Genomic DNA, 17209 nt, shown 5'->3' with positions numbered 1-17209 from the left:
CATGACACTGAATATTATTATAATAATAACACATATTATTAATAATAATAATTCGTCATGTATTAAATGACAGTTCGCCCGAGGGATTGTGATTACTCGCCTTGGATCAGATGGACACGACGCGCGCACGGTGCGTTCACGTTGTCTCATTTCCTGACTCTGCCCCAGAGAGAGAGAGAGAGAGAGAGAGAGGAGATACGGGGACACGGGGGAGAGTGAGAGAGGAAGAGAGAGAGAGAGACATAGACATGCACAGAGCAGCAGGAGGAGGAGGAGGAGGAGGAGGCTCCTGATACCAAGACGCGGGAAAAGCAGGGGAGGAAAAGAGAGAGAAAAAGGGGGGCTGGTGGAGGAAGAAGAGCGGGGGAGGGGGGAAAACAAGGGGGGAATAACACTTAGAGAGAAGCATCCAGAGGAGAGGAAGGACAGTAGAGAGAGAGAGAGAGCTTTGGACAACCTCCCCCCTCTCTCTCTCCTCCTCCTCCCTTCCTTTCTTTCTCTCAGGCTGTCACACCAGATTGGACCTCCGAAGGACCGACACCGCGTCCAAAGCCCAGACCCCATGGGGTAACAGGTATGTCTGACTTCCTCGTAGACCCCCCCCCCCCCCCCCCCTCTCTCTCTCTTCCGCCAGAGCCGATCTATAACAAGGTCTGGAGGTTTTTTATATTTTCCATTGAGACGGCAGCGCGTCCGTGCTTTTATAACATCATGTCAACAATTAGTTTTTTTTCTGCTCGCGGAGCATCGCTGTCTACAGCTGACAGGTTGGGTGGTGGTGGGCGCGTCGGGGCTGGAGACGTACAATGCAACTCCTCGCGGTCGCGGCTCTGTTATAGTCTGGTGGAGGGAGAAGCTATACTGTACGGAAGGCCTGTCTGTTTTTATTATTGTTTCTGATTCCGTTGGCATCATGTTAGCGTTGGTTCTGTCAGCTAAAACAGAACGACCGAGTGAGCGGCGACAGTCTGAAAAGTCCGCCTACCTGTTCCATACGTGACAGCCAGCTGTCTGTTGCGCGTGTTGATATTTTGCTTTTTTTTGGAGAAGCTGTCAGTCGCCCGACTAGGGGGGGGGGGGGGGGGGGGGGGGGGGGGATTCTCACGTTGCACATTTTACACATGATGAAGCCGATTAAAAGGGACAGTTTTACAATGTACAAGAAAAGAAATCTACTTTCTAATGTGTCTGAACGGTGTTTTAAACGGAACTACTTTTTATTTATCAGCGCGCAGGAAGAAAATCCAGAATATCATTGAATGCATGTCATCCACCTGCACACATCTATGTATATTATATATGTATTTATTATATTACACCCTGCAGATACTTTTAAGATCCCACGTAATGCTCGGGTGTATTGGCAGACACAAACGTGTTTCATCCCAGCTGATCCGAGTTTGATGAAACCAGCGGTGAAATTTGCAAAGTTTTGTCTCCTACGTCGACAGCGCGCGCGCGTGTGCGCGTGGTGTGTGGTGTGTGCGCATGTGTGTGTGCGAGGGGAGGGGGGTGGTGATCATGCACAGATATCGTGCCACACACAATGAAGGGTGATGCTCCTCCGTGCAGCCGCCTGGAGGGGGATTTCAAAATGAAAGCGCTCGGAGCTGCTCGAAGACGAGAGGGTTTAAACCCTCCCTCCGTCTCCCCTCGATTAACCTCCACCAAAAAAAAAAAGGGGGGGGTGGGGGGGGGGGGGGGATTTCTCCAGCTGGAAAATTCTGCTGCGTCAACACCCAAACCTAGAGTACCAGGCAAGACAAGGAGGAGGAGGAGGAGTAAGGGGGGAGGATGTTCTCGGGTATTTTTTTGTTTTCATCCCCCTTAATTATTTTTTGTCTTGTTTATTGGCAGCTGAAGCTGAGAGCCCCCCCCCCCCCCCCACCACCACTCTCTCTCGTTTGTCTCCTCTGCTGTCTGCCCCTCTCAAACCGGTCAGTTCTGTCTTCCTCCATTTTCTACCGCGTGAGAGAGTGAGGGGGGGGGGGGGGGGGGGGGGGGCAACAACCCCCACTTTATTCACGCATTCTGCACGTGCAAGACACCTCCAGCCTGCAGCTAGGCAGTCCCCAAACAAAAGTGACAGATCTCATGTTGTCCTCATCATCCTCTTCATCATCATCATCTATGCACACTGGGAGGTTGGGGGGGGGCGGGGGGGGTTGCAAACTTTTTTGATAATGTGAATGTTTTTTTACATGATGCAGAGGCTTATTGTTGAGGACCGTAGTCTCTCTCTCTCTCTCTCTCTCTCTCTCTCAGTTTGGGTGTCAGAAACAGTGTGTGTTTCTGTATTTGAGTTTCAGTGGATCTTTGGGATTAAGAGACCATCTAGCCATTTTTCCAAATTGTCTTAGGCCTCGCTGGATTTGTCTGCTTGTTTTGTCCTTCCAACTTGCTAAAGATCTGGCGCTTGATATGATAAACCCCTCATCGTCTTTTAATTCAATTACTGTGGCTTGTGTGTGCGTGTGTGTGTGTGTGTGTGTGTGTGTGTGTGTGTGTGTGTGTGTGTTTGCGTGCGCGTCCATCTGTGCACATTTTGTACCTCACGAGCAGCAGACATCAGTTTTTTAATGCTGACAATCCTCAACTATAAAGGCGTAGCCACACCTCGCCGCACATCCTGGCCTGGACTATCTCCCAGAATGCTTTGTGTATGTGAGTGTGTGTGTGTGTGTGTGTGTGTGTGTGTGTGTGGGTGGGTGGGTTTGCTCCCCCCCCATGCTGCACCACTGAGGTTGCCCCCCCCCCCCCGAGGTAGAGCTGGGTAGTAATACAAGAGCAGTGGACGTCAAGTGTGTGCATATATATGTGTTTTTGTGTGTGTGTGCACCTTCTCCATCTGTGTGTTCCACGGGGGGAAAATGTAATACAGACCAAGACAGCAGCTACGAGGACGAGTGGAGGAGGCGTGTAGGCGAGATCTGCCCGAAAGATGGAAAAAATATTAGCTGCTCGTGTGCTCGTGGGATTGCAAAGGAGGATTTGGAGCGCTCTCCAACTTGTGTTATATCTCATGAATGGACCTTTTTTATTTTAAAGTTGATTAAACAACAGAAGTTCAATGTATCTTTTGCTTTTTTTTTGTTCTGGGTTTAAAGGCGAAGGTGGTGTTTTGTTGAAGGTGGTGGAGTTTTCTTACACTGAATATTATCCAGAGTTTGGAGGTTTAGTGGGAAACGGCGAGGGTGTGAAGAGAGGGTGAGAAAGTGAGACGGGGGAGAGTCGGGATTGAAGCTCGTGGACACTTGTGTCTTCGGCTGTTATTTGCTTGCAATAGTGTCGCAGTTAAGAGCGTCTAAACGGAGAGACCAAGCATTCAGACCGAGACGAGACCAAGACTTTGAAGGGTTGACACCAAGTCGAGACCAGGACCAGCACGAGTCCCACAACATGCAAACCAGAGTCACTCCTCAAATTGATCTGAAAGATCCACATTCCAATATATATATTTATCGCGATATATATGTTTTTATGAGCGTGACACGAGAAATGTCTTGATAAAATATCCCAAAGGCGTTGCAGAGGTGGATCTTATTGTGGGAATGTTCCTCTGTTTTCTCTGAGCAAACACAGCAGTGACGTTAACAAGCAAATGAGACGACGCACGGTCGGTTAATGACGTGAAATAAAATCCTTTTTGACGACACGGAGTAAACAAACCGCGGTCCGTGTCCGAGACTGAGACCTTGAAAAAGTGTCCGATCTTGAATGTGTCGCCACACACCGCTCTGTTAGCCTGCTGGTATGTAGGTGGTGCTTAGTCCTCCTATGCAGGCTGAACTGTGTGGTAAGCAGGATCAGCTACAAGAACCCCCCCCCCCCCACGAGAGAATAGGTGTTCATGTAGACAGTAAACTGCACTGTAAGTTTATCCCATCGTGTGTTCCCTATGAAATAGAGAAAAGAGGGCAAATGCTCCGTAAAGACTAATTTGTTCCCCGTCAGCAACCTTGTACTCCATTCATCCCTCTGTCTCCATCTCTCTCTGCCAGCTTTTTCATCCCCCCCCCCCCCACCACCACCCACATCGGAGCACACTTGTTAGTAGGAGGACCTGTTTGGCTAACACGCTGCAAAGTGAACCGTTTACATCATACACGTCGTGCCACCGTCTCTCTGGAGTTCTCCGACAACTCTGTCTTCCCTTCGTCAACGCCGTGAACATCATCATTCTCACGTCTGATTTGGCGTCGAGGCAGGTTTTGGCAAACATTAACCCCCTCACCCCCCTCCCCTAAAACCAAACCAGCTCCATCCCCCCCATCCCCTAATAACTCCCAAGGCTTTTTAGCTTAACCGCATCTACAGCTCATTGTGCAGCGCTGAATACAGGTGTTCCTAATCCCCGTGGGGTTACACGGATGCTGTGGGGGATGTGTGTGTGTGTGTGTGTGTAACAGCTGTCTTTTCCCATCCACCTATCTGACATGCTAACCCCCCCCCCCCCACCCACACACACCCACACACACACACACAGCAGAGATAACAGGTGAGATTAGGCCATACCCCCCTCAAAGCACACACACAAAAATAGTCTCCAACCACCCCACTTGTCTTTTCACATAGGTGTTAATATTTCATAGTTGTGTGATTGTGTGTGTGTGTGAGTGTGTGTGTGTGTGTGTGTGATTGTGTGTGTGTGTGAGTGTGTGCGTGTGTGAGTGTGTGTGTGTGTGATTGTGTGTGTGTGTGAGTGTGTGTGTGTGTACCTGCACGCTGGAGAGGATGTCAATGAACGCAATGAGCTCTCTTGTTCTTTCCTTTTGTTCTTTTGTCCCTGAATTCTTTTAATTTGAAGGTAATTTGCCGCTTTGGCTCTTCATTTTTTTATTTGTTTTTTATAATCTACCAGCGAGAATTGAAAAGCCAAATTATAATTTGTTTGTCACTAAAAATAAGTGCAAAGGAGGGGTTTTGTGCAGTGAAAATGGCAAGATGTCAGAATATTTCTTCCGAGGAGTTGTTGATATTGCAAAACACCTTTTTTTTGGATCACACATTCCCGAGGAAACAGATGAGGGATTTGGGTTTCGTGTGCTGTCACCAGGGTGTGTTTTTTCTTTGATTTGAGGGAATGCAAAGTAGATCGTCTCTGTCCAACCGTCACACGGTTCTTATCACGATTTATTGTTCTGAACGTTTTCTAACTTTAGTCGACGATCGCGTCGATGTCCAAAGTCAAGTCCCTCTCCGGGTTCTGTGAACTCCTAATTGTTGGTTTTATTCACGGTACGTTTGAACTCGCATGCTGTCAAAACAAATAATCCAACAAGTGAAGTGATGACAGCGGTTTGTTTCACGTTAATTGATGCATTTAGATTCGGTTTCTAGAAACAAAGAAAGGTATTTAAATTCGATCTATTTTCTTGTATCTTCAGCTTTCTGATCTGTGCTGATGTTTCTTGTATAGAGCAGTTAGCCTCCTTTATATATTAAAGGTTTCAGTCACATTTTAAATTTACTCCAAACTACGACTCCCCTTCGGTTTGTAGGATGTTCTGACTGAAACCTGAAACAAAAAACTGGTTTATGTTTTCTCCCTGTTGATGAACCCTTTGAACGATCACATTGATCTGCGTTCACACGAGAGCGTCTTTTTAATCAACCGCTGACGTCGCTCCTCTCTGGTAATGAGCTGACGTGGGACAGATTTACAGCCGCGACTAACGATTCTTTTTACTGTTGATTAATTTGTCGATTATTTTATGGATTAATCGATTGGTCGTTTGGTCTGTAAAATGCCTGAAAAATGGTAAAACATTTTCCCAAAGCCCAAGATGACGATGACGTCCTCAAATATCTTGTTTTATCCACAACTCAAAGATATTCACTTTACAGTCAGAGAGGAGTGAAGAAACCAAGAAATACTCACATTTAAGAAGCTGGAATCCGAGAATTATGACCTTTGCTTCCGAAACAATTTGGCATAAATCTGTTGATTATTTTCTCGATTGATCGATTAGTCGTTTGGAAAACTCGGTGTTTCCCAAAGCCCGAGATGACGTCCACAAATGTCTCGTTGACTTTACTGTCACAGAGGAAATATTCACATTTGAGAAGCTGGAATCAGAGATTCCTTTATTAAAAAGTTACTCAAACCGATTAATCGACTATCAAAACAGTCGGCGATTAATTTCAACAGTTAACAACTAATTGATTCATCGTCACAGCTCTGGACTGATTCTTTTTAGTGGCACGATTTGCGTTACTTTCACCAGAAAATAAATAAATAAAATAAATATTTCGTCCTCCCAAACAGACTTTCTAACTTAGTGCTAAATCTTCAATGGTTTCCGGTCGACACTGACATCCTTAATGCGGTATAATCAACCTTCGTGGGGAGGAACACACACTCCAAGTGTCTCTATTGAAGATAGTTAGCGACCTCGGCTCTCCTCTCTGCAGAAAGATCACCATCTTTTTAAACAAATTCATATCAGCTATGAAGAACTCGAAGGTTTCGTGAAAAGGGTCTTTGTTGAAGTCCGCTTTTTTTTTTTGCGGAGCGCTGAAAGCCTTCTATAAGCACGCGGTTGTTAGTTGTTATTTTCCCAGCGAAAGTCTTTCATACACACAGTGTGAGCATTTGATGAGAAATTGAGCGGCTTTGAGCAAATACATCTTTAGAAACAGTCAACTAGCCTCGGGGCTGCGGTTGGTGAGAGATTTCCATATCAAAGCTCAGGTGAGAGAGGGGAGACGGGAGTGGAAGGAAAAAGAGGAGAGAGAATGGGGGAGAAGGAGGGAGGAAGAGGAGGAGGAGGAGGGTGATGAAACAGACATCCACTCCAAAAGAGTTCTAGCCCTTGTTATTCTGCAGCTTTCTCTTTTTTTTTCTTCGTGCGCCACAGTTTAGTCAGTGTGTGTCAGCGCTGTCTGTCTCAATCTAAACTGTCGGTTAAGAAAACACACAGAGGGAAGGTTGGAGAGACTCAAATACAAACCAACACCTTTCTCTGCTAGAACACCACGAGCGCTGTCTCCACAACCTCAGCCTCCACGGCTGCTGACCGCGCGGGAACGGAACCATCTCTTTTTGTCTTAACATGTGACCCGTGAGCCTCGGCCAATGTTTGGATCCCTGTTTGATATTAACACAGAGGAGGAGTCAGGATGACAATCACTGGATTATATATTCAGTTTAGGAATGTCCGGTATTAAGACATTTCTGGGAGGTGATGCACAGAACACTGGAAAGCAGAATTAGTACCAACATTTTAGGGAAAGTTGACTGACGTTAAGGGCACTTTATGGAATATTTATTTGGAGTTCTGATATCTGCTTGTTAAAGAGAACCCCTGACCAATAGAAGCGTAGATGTAATTAATGGCGTTGGACACATAAAGGGTCTCGAGTCACGCTGTTCAAACGTACAGGTTGCGCCCGAATTCCACACTAACGCGCAATTTAGTTCTACAACAGCATGTGAGATTTGTTTGTTTGTCCGTTTAGTAATAGTACGCTAATAGTACAATAATAGTATACTGTTTCCAGTGACAAAAACAAACAAACAAAATGTAACAAATATAAAGAGTTGGTTCAGTTGAAATCAGGAGCTTAGGAGGTTTAAACGGAGGTTAAATATGATTTGTAATGAACTGCGATTATATTTTATTTGAAGTGGTCACAATGTCCTTTTACTCCTGAGTATACATTTAATATCTTTCTTCTGTCTTATTCACACCATTTACTTTTGTATTTCATTCACTGTGATTTGAATGTAAATGTCAAAATGTCAACACAATATTTACTTCACTTAAAAGGTAAAAAATGTAAAATGTGGTCATAAAAAAACCCAATTTCCAGTTAAAACTTACAATATGCAAACGCTGGACTCTATGCCGACATAAATACCCCACAATGCAATGCGGTGACGTTCATAACAGACAATGACGGACAGCTCTGTATATCGTCAATAACGATTCAACATGTACGTGTAAGTATAAGATTCCACTTTAGTTCAGACTTTATGATTCTCACAAATGCATCGCTTGGTCACACGTCTCCAACCGGCAAGGAGGTAATCACAGTTCAGTGCGTCCGGAAAAGATACAAACTGCTGTTTATTCACACACACACACAAGTACATCGGAGGGTATTGAGTGTGAAGTGTGTGAAGTGTTCTTCGTAGTTTGGTGAAATGTTCTTATCTATCCTCTGAATGAAGAATTATTACTGAAGCATAAAACCATAATTTTCCCTGCAAATATTTCTCTTCTTTAGCTATAAGTATCAGACCTGACCCCATGGAATTGATGGCGACTCTCTAATTAATGGATAGAGTTTGTCGCTTTGAAACGTGTGTGTGTGTGTGTGTGTGCGTGTGTGTGTGTCTCTGACGAACATTATCCTTCTTTGTAGAGTTTTGTAATCCAGCCATGGACTCTGGCTAGAGTGCTAAAGTGCTGCTAACAAGGCCTGTTTAACATTCTCTCCCCTGCTCAACATACAATTATTCCACTTCGCTGCCATTAACATGTACAGTAGGACTGGGGCTTTTAATTGGCCTGATATGACTAATGCCAGATCAACTTGGATTTGCTAATTAGTTTTTTTGCTTTAAAAGTGCCATCAGGACATGAAATATTCATTGATGTGAGGTGGAGCGAGGACTGTGGGTGGTATTAGTGGGATATTAGTGGTAGAGGCAGGCTGTTGCGACGTGCCGGTAGAAGAGATCGAACCTACGTTGGCCTATTGTGGTCGCTTATTCATACTTTGGGTGAGGTGTTAGTTTTTTTTTTCGTCATGATTTTAGACACCCACACACATTCATCCCGCGCACACACACATACACACACACACACACACACACACACACACACACACACACACACACACACACACACACACACACACACACACACACACACACACACACACACACACACACACACACACACACACACACACACACACACCACCTCCATTCTCAGCCTCACAAGGCCACCTCTTCTTCTTCTTCTTCTTCTCCAGCCCCCTCCTCCTCCTCCTCCTCTTCTCTCTCCTGCTCTCACCGCCCCCTCTGCCCTCCTCCCCCTTCCCATTATTTCTTCTGTTATTTTTTGTTCCTTGCCTCCTCATCTCACATCCTTTTTTTTACTCCTCACCTTTTCCCATTCCTCCACCTCTCCCCTCCCACCTGCTCCATCCCATCTGCACTTCCCTCGCTTTCTCCTCTTCCTCCTCCTCCTCCTCCTCCTCCTCCTCTCCCTGCGTTTCCTCCCTCATCCACTTTCTCCTTCTTCCTTTTTCCCTCCCCCTCGTTAATCTCCCACCTCTCCTCCTCCTCCGCTGTAAGTGGGCCAGGTGCCTCCTGTGGCCTCCCCTACTCCATTTCTCATTTTTACCCTTCCTCTACTCCCTTTCTCATTTTTACCCTCTCCCTGTTCTCTTTCTCATTTTTACCCTCTCCCTGTTCTCTTTCTCATTTTTATCCTTCCCCCCTGACCCTCGCATATTTATACATCCCCTTCATGGGGCAAAGTCAAAGACTTTGATTTAAATAAATGTCTGTCAAGTCACGAAGGAGGTAACACAACGGTGACCCAGCCTGTGGCCCGCTGATGAAAGCTTCACAGTGTTCATGTATTTACAGTATTACACACTGGGTGTCCGAGGCATCATTCTTCATTACAAGGCAACCAAAACCTGCGATGCGCGGCGATGACGAGGGTGAGGAAGTTGTGGTTATTTAGCTTTAAGCCTCACTGACTAAACCAAACAAAGTCAAAAACTAAGATGGATTTTCTTCAGTACCCTTTCTCAGGATATCATATGAACTGTTGTATGAGGATGCGTTGTCACGTGACATGCGGTGCACGTTATAGGCGCTTGTCTACATTGACAACAACGGATTTGAGGGCGCCAAAAAACGGCGGTGTTTAAACGCCTCCTTACTGACACAAACAATGTGATCAAGCTCCGTCTGAAGCATGAAATCTTGATGCTCGTGTATCAACAAAAAAGACTTGAAGCGGAATTCATTTGTTTCCACTCAAGTAGAAATTCTAAATCAACCAGGTGTGAAACTTTAATCTTCATCACACTTTAATGCAACAGATAGCAACAACAGACAAGTTAGAGCAACTTCTTGCTTCAGGGTTGGAATGTGACGTCTCAAAGGGGAAGTTGGGTTATTTTGATTCATAAAGGCTTTTCCGGCACTAAAACAACACTCCTCCGTGGTGTATTTACTACGTGAACTTTATAAAATCGGCGATGAAAGCGGAGCTCTGTCACTGTTGCCGGACTCTTTATGAGCTCTCCTGCGTCGGTTTAGTTCCCTTTATGAAGGAGAGCGCTGAAGCCCATCCAAATGTGAACAGCAGAACAGAAGTGCGTAGGTTCACATCCCCTTTTTAGTGGCCAGGGGCAAACTCCCCCAACGGCCCTCTTCCAATGTTGCATTCACTCACACACACACGCACACACGCACACACACACACACACACACACACACACACACACACACGGGGCTGTTATTGTTGCTGTGTTTTTGTTCTCTTCTTGCTCTTTGAATGCGATGCATTTTCCCCCCCTCCTCTCTTCCTCTTTTCACCCGCTGTCATTGTGTCTGCCTTTCTCTCTGCTTGGCTCTCTCTCTCTCTCTTTCTCACCCCCGCACCCCTCCCTCCCGTCTCTTTATCCCTCCCCCCTAAACCACCCTCCTGTTGTTTTTGGTGTGTGCGCTGGTGTGTCACGAAAGGGGGGTGGCGGCTGATTGCAGGTGGTTGGGTGGTTTGGATGGACACCTGATACTGGCGCTGCCTCACAATGTGGGAATGTGTGACTTCTTCAAAAAAAATGATGTTTCCAAGGCGGGTGTTGTCCTCGGTGAGCGAGATCATGGGAGTTTACACAGTGGGACCTATTGTCTCTCTCTCTCTCCTTCTTTGTGTCTCTTACTGTATGTCTGGCTGTGGCACTTCTTCTCGACGTGAATTTGACGTTCTTTCCGTCAGGGGGGGGGGGGGGGGGGAAAGAAAAGAGAAGAAGAAGCAATAGTCCCAAAAGCCCGCGAGCCATCGCAGCTGTTCATGTGAGTCAACAGGTGACAGTCAAACGTCAAACTGCATCGGGGTAAACACGCTCCGATTGAAAAGACAAGACAGATAGGGAGGATGACAGAAGAGGAGGGGACAGGAGAGGAGTGAGGAATCCAGGTGAAGCATCTTTGTCTGGTCGCTCTTCGTCAATCACAGCGGACGTGGTGGGCCCTCGAGCCAGAGTCCAGAAAAAGAAGTTGCTTGTTTTAAGCAATTACACTTCAAACTTCACTTGAAATCTGCTGTTTGTTGTTGTGCTGTTGTTTTTACTCTCAGTGGCTTTGCTTCCTCCCTTGAACAGCCAATTACGGCACAGCACCGAAACAAGGAAGACAAAGAACTTCAGCGATTTTTGCGTCTTCGCTGATCACCGTTAGAATTTACTGGGGTTGAAACTGTTGAGAGGATTCGCTGAACCTCGGTATCGACGCCGCGTATTGATGAACGTCTGTTGGCGGCGTATTGAACTCTGGAGTCTGGCTGGACGAAATGAAGTGTCCCTCCGTGTCCACTTCTCCAGAAGTCCACTAAACAACGCTGCAGTAGATGAGAAGCCCACCGAGGCTCTGCAGCCCATCGATCTCCAGCCTGTTCTGTCTTCTCGTGCTGCCTCAGCACGACTTTTCTTCCATTGCTTTATTTGTCCCCCACATCTCTTTGCTTCTCCTTCTTGCATCCCCCCCTCCCTCCCTCCCTCCCTATTTCTTACCCTTCACTGTCTCTTTTCTGACTCCAAAAAACGCGAGTCTCTCTATATTTAGATGCTCCTCTCCCCTTGATTTCTCTCCCTTTATCTCACCTCCTCTTTTTCCTACCGTTGAAGGACGGATTCGCAAAAGCGCTCGGAGATTCATCAGTGTTGTATGGTTGCTGCTTTTGTTTTGATCAGCTTGATGAGTGACAACGCTGCCTGGGGCTATTATACACAAATGTGTTTTTTTTCATGAACACTTCTCTATCTATATGTAAATCACGGTGGTGCTCGGTTGTACAACGCGTGGAGCGGTGGCAAGTTATAAGTGAACGTTGCACATCGAGGGCTAAGTTAATACAGTTAAATAATGTGTTTTTCCTTGTTTGTGCGCGCTCTGGAGTGTTTGTGAATTAGATTAGCTGGGAGTGAAGTCTCTCTTAATATTTGCTTTGGGGGGGGGGGGGGGTTGGAGGGTGTGCCTGTTGTCCTTGCGAGTACATACTTAAGCCGCGGCTTTTTTGCTCCCCTCTTTGCGTGAGCTCATTGTAAGCTGCGGCCCAGTGCGGATTTGAGAGAGATGCCTCTGTTTGCCGTCTGACAGAGCGACAGTCACACCAAGTTACTCGCACACACACACACACACACACACACACACACACACACACACACACACTTTCTCTGGACACCCGCCTCGGCACCAGATAGCAACTGGCCACCAGCAGCAGTGAGTCACCATCATTCAGTCATTCACTTGCACATTCAGAAACCACACATTTTAACAAACAACAATTAGCTTTTTAGTCCACAGACATTTCAGACGCGTATCCCTGCAGGTTTTATTGTGTGCCACATGTTCACTTTTTCACATGTACAGTCGTGTCTAGCTGAGTCGTGCTTTTGATTCTTTTGTTGTTGCTCGTCCAGGTTGTGTGTTAAAAGGTGCAGTGTGAAGGATGTGACATCTAGCGGTCTTATCGTAGACTGAATATAAGAAGTGGACGTAGTCATCGTGACGTCACTAATTGGTTTTTGGACTGACGTTTTGAAACCTCGAGTTCTGCGATTTCGCCGTCGCCATCTTGGATTACGGCAGCCACCATGTGGTATTTTTTTGCAACCGACGAACAGAAGTGACCATATTTGGACTGTGGAGGAGTGACGTAGAGACAACGTATACGTCTCTGGTAGAGACCTGTCAATCACGAGAACACCCCGTATAAAGGGCTCGCTCTGTATGTAGATATCAACGGCTCATTCTAAAGCAACAAGAACTATGGCTGCCCCCTCTTAGACGTCTAGTCGTCTTTATCGACTAACATTTCTTTTGTCCATTAGTTGTTTATTTATATTATCGACCAAGTATTTCTTTAGTCTAGGACAACCCTAACGAAAACACAAATCCAAACACTATTTTCAGGTGATTATACACATAAGAAAACACTTTTTTTCATAATTGCGCTGAAAAATAACAGATGCCAAAAGTATGTGGACAGCCCCATCTAAATTCAGCCGTACCTCAGGTCTGGGGTTTGTATTAGTGAGGTAGCTTAATCTTCAGCCTACTTTGACATTTCAGACAATACCAAGCTTCCAATCTTGCAGCAACTACTTTCAGAAGGGCCCATTCCTGTTTCAACACGACAAAGACATGTTTTTATTCTTCTTTTTACCAACACCGGCCCTCACACTCAGGCCTCCATCGAACACCTTTGGGATGAACTGGAACACCGACTGCGAGCCGACATCCCTGCAGCCGAGTTCTGACATTTTGTGGAAAAACCTTCCCAGAAGGGTCAGGAGGGCTGATGCAGCAGCTTTTTAATAACGCTCATTGTTTTGAGACGAGACGTTCAACAACGTCCTGGTGTCCACAACGCTTTTCTTCATTTTCCAAACAAGTACGATAAAACTCATTTTTCTTTGCAGCCCAGGTGTTTGTGCGATCGCTCATGTTTATTACCTGATAGGACTCTGCATCAAATACAATCTTCTGTATTTAATATTCAGCCTATGGATCTTAGAATTTTAGCCCAAAATGTGGTTTCCACCGTTGAGTAAAAGTGGACATTTGTAGCAAAAATGTAATTGTGCTATGATGCATCCGTGACCAGAAAAAAAACACCCAACACACAAAATTCCCAGAAGTCATGCACTAATCTCGCTATTAGACAATGTCACACCTTAGAAACTCCACCTCCCATGAATTCCCTCATGATATCAGCAGATGAGTCTCCAGACTGCTGCAGTGTTGAAACCTGGAGATTGTCACATGCGATCCACCACCACCACCACCAACATTACCATTACCGCCAATCTCCTCCCACCTGCAAAACCAAATACAGACACTTCTTGTCGGTGATTTCACTTCCCTGCCCCACACAGATACGTTTTTACAAAGAAGAGGCCCTTTTCCTGTCTTCACATTTTTTATTTACACCGTAGTAATTTATGGGACAGTACAGTCATGCAATCTTTGCTCAGCTGGTTTGATTAATGATAGAAGGTGTGAAGATAAAAAAGTAAAACTAACTAATAATTCTCTTGGGGCATAATAACATTATCAATCAACACACACACACACACACACACACATTCACACACTTACCACATATTCCTTTTGCACGTATACCTGTACATTACTTGTGATTGCACCGCAGCTGTTTTCACACTAAACTTGAGTCTGGAGTAGATAAGCTGGAGACAGTTTGACATTTGAATGACACCTCCAAACTCATCGGTGCTCCACCCCTGTTTGCATAGGTGGCCCATCCTGGCTACCCTCCATGTTAACGGCAACACAAATCAAACAAAAGACTCACTGTCTGGCTATCTGTTCCCGTGCCCCCCATCCTTTCTCCCTCCCTTTTCTCTTCTCCCATCCTTTCCTCCTCTTGTTCCACTCCTTTATTTCCGGCTGTCACTCTCGTCTCTCCCTCCCTGCCGCTTCCTTTTTTTTCTTACAGCCCTCCTCGTCCGCTCCTCCCTTCAGCTCTCCCCCCTCTTTTCATCTTGGGTTCTCCGACAGTGGTAATGAGATGTTTCATTATTTGCATTTCACAGCTTTTAATAGAGAGAGAATTTAGGCTAAGCCCCGGGTCGTCAGTCAGGGAGTTACCACGGGAGACATAGCGGGCTTAGGGGCCTAGAGAGAAAGATAGCCCAGAAACCACACACACACACACATACAGGCACACATGTGTAGAGGAGGAAGACACGGGTACAAAAAGACAAACAGAGACAGGGAGATATGGTGATATGACACTCTTTTTGAAGCTCTTGATATGTCAAATACTTTTACTGAACAGTGGCAAAAAAATACAAAGGGCAACAGCGCCGTTTTCTAGCATGTAGGGCAGCCTGTATGGCCCTGCATCTCGTTTTCTCCATTTAAGGACACCCAATAGGGCACTGCATCTAGTTCTCCCCCCCGGAAGGATACCCCATAGGGCAATTCATCATGTTTTCTGCACTGGAAGTATATCCAATAGGGCATTTGTCATGTTTTCTCCACTGGAAAGGCACCTTCAAGGGCAATTCATCACGTTTTCTCTTCTGTGTGGGTCATTGGAGGAACTTGAGGTGAAGTGGACACTCCTGCCATTAGTGGTCAGGCTAAAGGACATCACCATCAACGTCTTAGAGTCACACCTCTTTTCTTATCACTCAGGGATGATCTCAGTCCATCCTCGCTCTGCGTGGATTTCCATTAGATCCCTATAGGCTCAACACCTGTGTAGAAGGTGAGAGGACCAGGTGTCAGAAGGCTCGGAGCCACTGGATTGTACAAATTAAGTGTCATAAGTCGGACGGGAGGCTTATAGAGGCCGATCTTTTGGCTGGTACACTGAATGTGAAAATGCGCAAACAGCACGGTGAGCAGCAGGGAGGTCTTCAGGTGTGCACTGTGGACGCGGAGAGTTCAGGTATTGTTTTCGGGCGGTGCGTGAAAGAGGGGACCGAGGGGGGAGCGAGCAAGGGATGAAGGAAGTAGCGCTAAGTCTCCCTAAGCTTTCTGGATCCTCTTTGGTCCCACTCCACATGACTATACTTCTTTGAGTCAATCTCTTCCTCCACCTTGACTCCTTGGATGCCGGCCAAAGAAACAAAGAGTGGACGGAGAAAGGGAGAGCGAGGTAGAGACGCACAATGTGGCGTGATCAGAGCTGGTGGACAGATGGAGGTTGTGGGATAAACAAAACAAGGAATACTGAAGACAGGAACAAGTGCAGTGAGGCGTAAAGAAGAGAAAATGTCAAACGAACAGTTTACTTCCAAAATAAAATAAAATAAAAGAGGCTAAGAACCAGACATTCACAGGTAATAGCTTCGATGTGTTACTTTTTCTAATTGCAGCTTGCATGCCTGCCTGTGTCTGGCTTCGTGGCACACATGCATGTGTGTGAGTGTGTGTGTGTGTATTATTTCTGTCCGTGCCTGCCTTGTTGATGGGCTGCCACCCCGGCTTGTCCCGGAAGGCTGCCAGCTCCGTCGGATTGGGGATTAACCCCGGGATAATGGCCTCGATGCCCAGTTGAGTGGAAGCAAAGCTGTTTAAAAAATATTGGTTGCCTGAGTCACTCTCCCCTCTCTTCCTGTCTCCCCCTTTTTATATCTTTCCAGCCTTGCCATCTATCTCTCTTTTTTTTCAATCTGTTTTCCACCTTTGTATGTTTTATTTCCCCCTTTTTCCTCTTTCACTTTGCTCCAGCTTATCCCGTGTTCACAGAGACCTTTCATGGGCCTTACAGTCGCACGTTTTGTTTTACACCCGTAACATTTATCACACATTCAGGATTAAAGAAAATAAAAGCAGTAAACTTTCTAAGTCTAATACAACTTTCTTATTTTCTTAAAGTAGTAGAACTTGAAGATCTTACTGTGGGAGGTACAGTAATGTCTGTGCTCCATCATACTCATCTTTTTCGAAGAACAGTGCCGCCATTGTCCAGCCAAGTATCATTTTAATTCTGCATGCTGTCATCTTCCCCCCAGTATTTTTCTCTCATTATATGGGAAAATGTCTTGCAAGCAAACTAATTCTATCTCCCCGTACCTCTTTCATTTTTCATAGATATTAGCATTTAACGTCGGAGATTCTCTTAATCTTTTTCTTGAGGCTAACATCGTTTATTTCACTATGTTTCCAAAGCTTTACATAATACATAATTCATTTAGTGCAGACCCGCCAACCTGTTTGCCTTTCCCACAGAAACTGCCTGCTATGATGTGGTGTTATGGTACAAGTCGCTACTAGAAACATGTTGCTTCTTTAGTTTAACTGATGAAATGTTGTAGCAGAAGCATGAGGCTGGGGTGGTTGACAACATAAATGCCAACTCTTGGCTGCCGAATCCTGACTTGATATCCCCCCTCCTTCCTCTTCACATTCATTCACTTTTTCAATCTCCGGCCAGTTTTTACTGCGTCCTTCCTGCTGATTTTAAACGACAGAGCCGAG

The 17209-nt window shown here is 45.7% G+C and overlaps 1 protein-coding gene across 3 annotated transcripts in view; it reads left to right on the top strand.

The window, feature by feature from the left end:
- Positions 1-372: 372 nt before the first annotated feature.
- The window catches only part of zbtb46 (zinc finger and BTB domain containing 46), a 64582-nt gene continuing 47745 nt past the window's right edge, over positions 373-17209 (top strand). For all 3 annotated transcript variants that reach the window (XM_076100924.1, XM_076100914.1, XM_076100906.1), the window contains exon 1: positions 373-574. The gene's annotated coding sequence lies outside the window, so the exon portion shown is untranslated. The remainder of the gene's footprint in view (positions 575-17209) is intronic.

Source organism: Anarhichas minor, unplaced genomic scaffold (genome assembly GCF_050575085.1).
Source record: "Anarhichas minor isolate MPS153535 unplaced genomic scaffold, ASM5057508v1 ptg000003l, whole genome shotgun sequence".
NCBI classification, from domain to species: domain Eukaryota; kingdom Metazoa; phylum Chordata; class Actinopteri; order Perciformes; family Anarhichadidae; genus Anarhichas; species Anarhichas minor.
The sequence above is the reverse complement of the archived record's forward strand: the minus strand, read 5'-3'. Positions and strand labels throughout refer to the sequence as shown.